Below are 7,283 nucleotides of genomic sequence, written 5' to 3'. Positions count from 1 at the left end.
TGTGTGGCATAACCACCAGTAAAACCAGGGAGCAAGTTCAGAATGAGTGCCCACTTCTAAGGGCCATCCTGCTGAAATCCAAGTTCCCCCTCTTCAGACTGCCCCTGCTGCACTCCAAGGTTTCAGCTCCAAGCTGCTGTGCCAAGAACAGTTGCTGTCCAATCAGCAGCACTGACCAGAGCCACATGTCTCTGATTTCCTCCCGCCACCTGCAGTGTTCAGTGACTGAATGGGCTTTCCTGTGTTAGGCTGCAGGCATGGAGCGAATGGGAAACTGCAAGGAAGTTGCTTGTCCTAGTTTGCGGCCTTCACAAATCTCCTGAGCCAGCTGATGTTGGGCTCGAATACACGGAGAAATTTCTCAGAAGTGGAATTTCCCTCAAAATTTCAAGATTTTCAGGAGAAAGTGAAACTCTCTCTGAATTCCATGATTCATTTCAAAGAGAAATTTCAGAGAATTTTCTCAGGCAGTTCCTCCACATCCTGATACACTGTCAATGAATTCATGATTTCTGAGGCCCACTGTGCAACCATGTGCAGGTTGGGGAGAAGCTGTATTTAGAGCAGGAATTCTCAACCTTGGGTCCCTAGATATTATTGGACTTCAACTCCCATAAACCCCAACCAAAGGCCACTGGGGCTGGGGATTGTGGGAGTTGAAGTCCAATAACACCTGGGGACCCAGCGTTGAGAATCCCTGATTTAGATAGAGCACCTGCTTTGCAGGCAGAAGGTTCCTCGTTCAGTGCTTGGCATCTCCATGCAGGGTGGGGAAAGAGCCTTGTCTGAATCTGTGGAGAGCTGCTGGTACCAGTCAGGGTGGACAGTACTAAGCATGATGGACCACTGGTTGGAATCAATTGAAGGCAGCTTCCTATGTCTCATATATGCCAGGGCAGGTGGTCCATCCCCTCGTGCTCTTTCATGATTGGCCAACAGCTTGTGATTTTCCAGTGGTGCTTAATACTTTAGGCCAGGGACTCTTAACCTTGGGCCCTCCATATGTTGTTGGACTACAACTCCCATCATCCCCAGACATGGCCTTTGTGGCTGAGGATGATGGGAGTTGTAGTCCAACAACATCTGGGGTCCCAAGGGTAAGAAACCCCGCTTTAGGCAGTTAAACACAGACCATGTGCTCCAGGAATTTGAAGGGGCTTGTCTGTGCATGGGGGAGGCCGGGGAGGAGGATTATTAAGAGAAAAGATAACTTTGTGAACAGGGTGCCATTTGGACCGGACTTCCAGGTGGACTTCCGGGCGGAAGGCCGGTCCCCAACACAGTTCTGCTGCTTGTGTTGTGTGGAGCGTGCTGGGCCGCCGGAGCCCTCCTGCACCATGCCGGGCGGCCGAGTGCACCGACACACCAGCATGACTCGCATGATGCTTGCATCGCCCGACCCCTCCCTCAGCCAGCCAGGCTCCATCCTTGGAGTCGGTGCACAGCAGCGGTGGGGCCGGACAAGAGAAGCTGCTGACAGAGCGCAGCTTCCGCCCCAGCCAGCCATCCCAGGCAGCAGCACACACCTGTTTGTGAAGGTGTGATTTGAACTGAAGGAAGACGGGTACAGGGTGGGAGGCTTCAGCCTTCCTCTGACTACCACTTCTTTGCTCCATAGGTCCCAAGATGCAAAGAGCATGAAAGAGCACAGTAAGTGGACAAGCTCACCTAGGCAGGAGGAGCCCCCTAGAGGTGACCTTGTCGCAGGCTCCCTCAGCCCTATGATGAGGATAAACACACCCTTGGAGGCCCTCAGGGTGAAAATGGCTTAAGATGGGGGCAATTTGGAGCGGAAAAGCAGCGGGGACGGAAAGGGTTAAGCCCCTTCTCCTGCCTCCAAATTGTCCCCTTCTGAAGTGCGTTGGCTCTGGTACTGCTTTCCTAAGTTAGTAGAAAAAAGGCAGGGCTGGTAATGAGGGCTAAAAGACGAGGCTGCCCTTGAAGATGACTCAGGCACTACAGTTCGTCCAAAATACGGTGGCTCGACTACTGACTGGGAGTGGGCAAATGAAACATCTCTCACCAGTTGCCAGCCAATCAGGAAAAACAGTATGGCCCCCTCCTGTGCCTTAGCAGCAGCTTATTCTGGAGACATCAGTAGGGGAAGCTTCTTCACAGCATGCAGATCAGCAGCATTTCACTTGCCAATGTCTAAAGGGGAAGCTGTTGCTAAAGCCACAAATACAGAGGCTTGTTGAAAAAGCCTGTTAAACAATGAACAGAAGACGGAGAAAAGTAGAGGTCTTATTAGCTCTGGGTGCCACGAATCTCTATCGCAAATGGGATGGGGGTGGGTGGGATGCCTAAAACACCCTTCATTTCCTTCCAATCCGGACATGCATACAGTGGGGTTGGGATTGGAGAGGAGATCTTTCAACAGCCTGCCCCTCAATTCTCCACATCATTTGAGACTTCAGCTTTTAAATAAGGCAGTGTCCACCCCCGCAACTGAAGAAGAAAACATCCCTCATTCATTCTCCTCAGACAAAGGCACTTTGCAGTCTCTTGGAAAATGTCTCTGAGGCACTCCCACTGGCAGGACCAATCACCACCTCACGATCTATCATCATTTCCAACAAAGCAACTCGCAAGTTCACATTCACAGTCCTTTCACTTTCAGTGCCCCCACCCTTTGCTTTTATTCTTCTTAGCTTCTCAGGTGGTCTACCCTCCTCCTCCTCCTCCCCCCTTTCTATCTTGTACACACACAGAGACACACAGACACAGACACAGACACAGACACACACACACTTTATGCAGCATCTCTAGTTTGAACTAATTAGCCTTTTCTAATAACTTGGGTTTACTTGTTTTCCTCACAGAGATCTTCATTCTGCAAGCAGTCTCTAATCAGACAATATTCGGATTGCCAGATTCTAGTTTTGACATTTCGCAAGGCATTTGGATTTTTGGCTGGCTTTGGATGGCCAGCCCCAAACTTGTATTTAGATGAGAGATACAGCTGATGCAGTGGTGCACCTAAGTAAAATTGGTGCCTGGACCGCAAGGCCCCACTGCAAGGCCCCACCACCATCATGAGCCCCCCCTGCATTTTTTGGGGGGAGTTCCTGCCACCACTCCATGCCCGCCCTGCTGCTGCCCTGCCATGCTGAACCACCAAAAGTTACCTTATTTTTAGCCACCAATGTGTGCGGCTGAGGAGCAGGGTGGGTGGGGGGTGAGCCGAACAGGCCTCCCCCAGCCCCGTGGCAGCTGTGGCAGTGAGCAGAGCAGCTGCTGAGCCTGCCTGTCTGGCTCAGCAGTCCTGGAAAACTGTGGGGTGCTTCAGCGCCTCCCAGTGCCCTCTAAGCTGGTCCCCCCCACCCGGAGTTTTTCACACATGGCTTTTAGTTCACTTCTCCTCTGGAATGGAGGAGGTGTACTCACATATCAGCCAGATTTACCCCAAAGTCCCTGTGAGCTATTGGGAAGCACTTCATACAGAATTCGGTTTTATCATTGTGCTTTAGAGTGTAGCCCAATGTATATCCGGGGTTAAAAAAAAATCCACTTTTTGCTTCTTTTGTGTGTGTGGGGGGGCAACTTCGAACTCGCAGTAAAGCCTCACAGGAACCCCGTTGAAAGGCTGTCTGTCTGGGGAAGCTTCCTGTTATGTGCTTTCTGGGCAAGCACATAACAAGGCCGTTAAGGTTGGAGTCTTGTTATGTGCATTGGCAGGTGCTCATTGCTCCTAAAGCAAGTAAACAAGTTCTTGGAACTGTGTGTAGAGGGGAGGTAGGCTGGGGAAAGAGCAGCAACGGTTACGTGCCCCCTCCCCACCCACGGTGTCCTTTCTTCTGGAAAGAAATCAGCCATTGAGGCTGGGGCAGTCCAAGACATTTTGCTGCCTGGTCACCCTGGAAATGTCTGGGAAAGGACAATACGATGCCCCCCGGCCCAGTCTGCAGATAGGCGTGGCTGTGGCAGCAGGAGAGACAGCACTCCCCCCCCCCCCACCGGAGCCCTCCTCACACCCACACCTGAGGCAACTGCTTCATCCTGCCTCATGGGAAGACTGCCCCTGCATTGACGCTGCGTTCTATAAGGAGATAGCCTGCCCCTTTTTCTAACCTGCATGTGCATATTTTAGGTATGTTTTAAAATTAAAATTAGGAGGACCAGATGCAAAGAATGCTGGGCAGAACCGCATGGGCGTAAAAGGGCTTGTTGCCTGTGTGCCCTGCCGCTCCAACTATCTGTCTGCGATAATCTCTTGATGTCCTTTCAAAACCAATTACTAGATTAATTGACTCGGGAAAGGATGCGGTTCAGAGCTGGGGCCGCCCAGATTTATTTCCTAATAGGCCGCAACAGACATGGCTTGTGCCAGGGGAGATTTACCATCTCCCTAATTTAGCGACAGCTTAAATCTGTGATTAATAAGGTTTTTCTACCAAGCTCGTAATTTACCTCCTTTTTTTTTTTAAGCAGCGGAACCAGCAACTGGCCCCTCATCATCCTCAATTACAAAAATATTAAAGCTGCACGTGTGGTTGAGTGGTTGCTGCCCAGCTGGGGAATGTTTTCTTTAAATCACCGCCAAATTAACATAACAATAAGTGGTATTTGCATCTGAATGGAAGTAGCTGAGCGCTGTTTGGGAATATTGTTATGCATCGATGCCCCGGTTTGGCTTATTCATGCGGCTGCTTCCAGAGGCAGCAACGGCTGACTGAGGAGCCCCTTCTGGAGGAAGCTTGAGATCATGTCTTTCATCTTTGATAGAGGATCTGACTCCCTGATAGCAGAGTTATAATTGCTACCCAGTATTGGCCTTAGTTCAGCAATGACCAACTTCCAGATCCTGGAGGGTTGGGCGGACTCCCTGCAGCCAAACTGATTGGGAGAGCAGCCCTCTCCAGCTGTGATGTCACAGCAGCCTCCAAGCTGCTTAACTGGGGAGAGGTTGACCTCTCAGTATGAAGAAAGTACTTCTTCACACGATGCATAACTAACTGATGAATTTGCTGCCACTCAGTGTTGTGGCCACTAGCTTAGACCGCTTTCAAAGGAGACTAGACACATTCATGGAGGAGAGGTGTGTCATTGGCTATTAGTCATGATGGATATGTGGAACCTCCATGTTCAGAGGCAGTATACTTCTGAATTCCCAGTTACTAGGCGGCAACAGCAGACTGAGGAGGGCTATTGCCTTTCAGCCCAGTTTGTGAGCATCCTGGAAGTATGATTAGCCATGTGGAAAGCAGGGTAGTGAGCTAAGTGGAATTTTGACTGGATCTAACAGGACTCTTCTTATATTTCTAGGAACCTAGCTGGTCCTCCAGTTAGGATGAAATGAGAAGGCATCGTTGTGGAGGCCTCTGGGGAATCTTCTCATTTTGCCCTCAAAAGGGGTTGCTGCCATGTTGTGAAGTGGTTCATGTATCTTCCATGCGCTGCTTTTGTATTGGCAGCACCAGGGGGTGGGATTGAGGGGGCACACAGAAGGGGCAAAGTGCATTTATGGGTGAGCAAGCTGTGTCCCAGATGTTAGATTTCTGAATCAGAAATGCAGTGGGGGGGAGGGGGGGGTACAAACTACTTGTCTGAGGAAGTGCTTCCTCCTCAGTTCAGAGGGGAGGTGATGCTTTTGGCCTAGGCAATGCCGGTTCGCAATCGGCACTCCCAAGATCAAAAGCGAAGTGAAGGAGAATTGAGCCCTGTCTTTTATGGAGTGAGAAGGGGAAAGGAATCAGAGGAAATCAGAGAACTAGATGTGACCCATGGTTTGTCAGCTGACCATTTCTGGCCCAGTACATTCACTCCATAGGCAATGTTTCACCAGAACGACAAGCCCACAAACAGGAGCACTGCATACTATAGCACAAGGGGCCCCAGCCATGGGGCCCCAGATGTTGCTGGACTGCAACTCCCATCATCCCCAGCCACAATGGCTGCCAGACCCTTGTACTATAGCCATAGAAGCATAGAATATTAGCATTGGAAGGGTCTTTGATGCTCAGTGCAGGAAATGGCTACAGCATCCCTGACAGATGCCTATCTGGTCTCGGTCTGAAAACCTCCAGTGAAGGAGAGCCCACCATTTGGTCAGGCAGATGATTCCATTCAGGCTAAAGGAAACCTCTTAGGGCTGTACCCTCTTAGCCAAGGCTGTTTCATAAAGCCGAGATCAGCATGCTCCTCTTCATGCAATGAAGACATAAGCACACATAAGCAGCAAAAATTGTCTGTTCTTTTTCACCGAAGGATGTTGACACCATGCAATCAACCACCACCACCACCACCACCACCACCACCACGGAGCTGTCATTTGAAAGCCTACTGTCCAGGCACTGGTGATGTGGTGCAATTTGCTCTGAGTTCCCTCCATTGCAAAGTTAGTGCATAATGGACATGGTAGGCAGGACTATTTGGATAGCATGTGGGGAAGAGAGGTCTCTGTGGTCTTGATCTAAATTTCTTCATGTGAAGCTGCTGCTAGCCGTGGAGTGGGAAACTTACAAGCTCAAACTGCACCGGCACATTTTCTCCTCTGTGGTAATGACAGCTTTGTGGGCAATTTATGCTGGAGAATTGGCATGGGGCAAAATATTACCCACCACCACCACCACCCATTTTCCTTTATGGCTGCTTCTTGGGAGATAACAAGACACTTGGAGCTCTAAGTGCGGAATTCCTACATCTTGTCTGGTCAGGGGCGGCCCTTCTATGAGGCAAGGTGAGGCAGTTGTCTGAGGTGCAGGTATGGGGAGGGGGGCAGGGGGCAGCAATTGCTGAGCCCCCATCACCCCAAGTGCTACTCTGCCATCTACTGCCACTGCCTTTCCTCATCCTGTTGGGGCACACTGTTGATTGGTGGGGATGGGCGGACATCATATCGTCCTTTAGGAGTGTGCACCGTTTGGTCCGGGCACAACAGAAAAGACCGCCGGACCGGTCTGGAGGTCCGGATGGGCGGGGGACTGTTACTTTAAGCGGGGGGGTGGGTGGTAGTACTCCCCCCCCGCCGCCGCTCTTCTTGGGGCGGCCCCTGCCCCCATCGTTGTTTGTAAAGGCTTAAAAGAGACGAGCGCTAGCGGCTCGCATGCGCCCTCCTCGGCATGCGCGCTCGTCTCTGACGCTCGTCTCTGAACAGTCCCCCCGTGCCGGACCGGGGGGGCACCGGACTATGCACACCCCTATCGTCCTTTGCCTCAGGCAGCAAATGTTTTGGACTGCCCCATGCATAGTTTGACCTAAGGCAAGACCTCTACGGGGGTGACATCCATGAATGAAACTGTACCAAATGATTTCACGAGTTGTCTTTCCCTGACTAATAAACC

The sequence above is a fragment of the Hemicordylus capensis genome, chromosome 2 (genome assembly GCF_027244095.1).
Source record: "Hemicordylus capensis ecotype Gifberg chromosome 2, rHemCap1.1.pri, whole genome shotgun sequence".
Lineage (NCBI taxonomy): Eukaryota > Metazoa > Chordata > Lepidosauria > Squamata > Cordylidae > Hemicordylus > Hemicordylus capensis.
The sequence above is the reverse complement of the archived record's forward strand: the minus strand, read 5'-3'. Positions refer to the sequence as shown.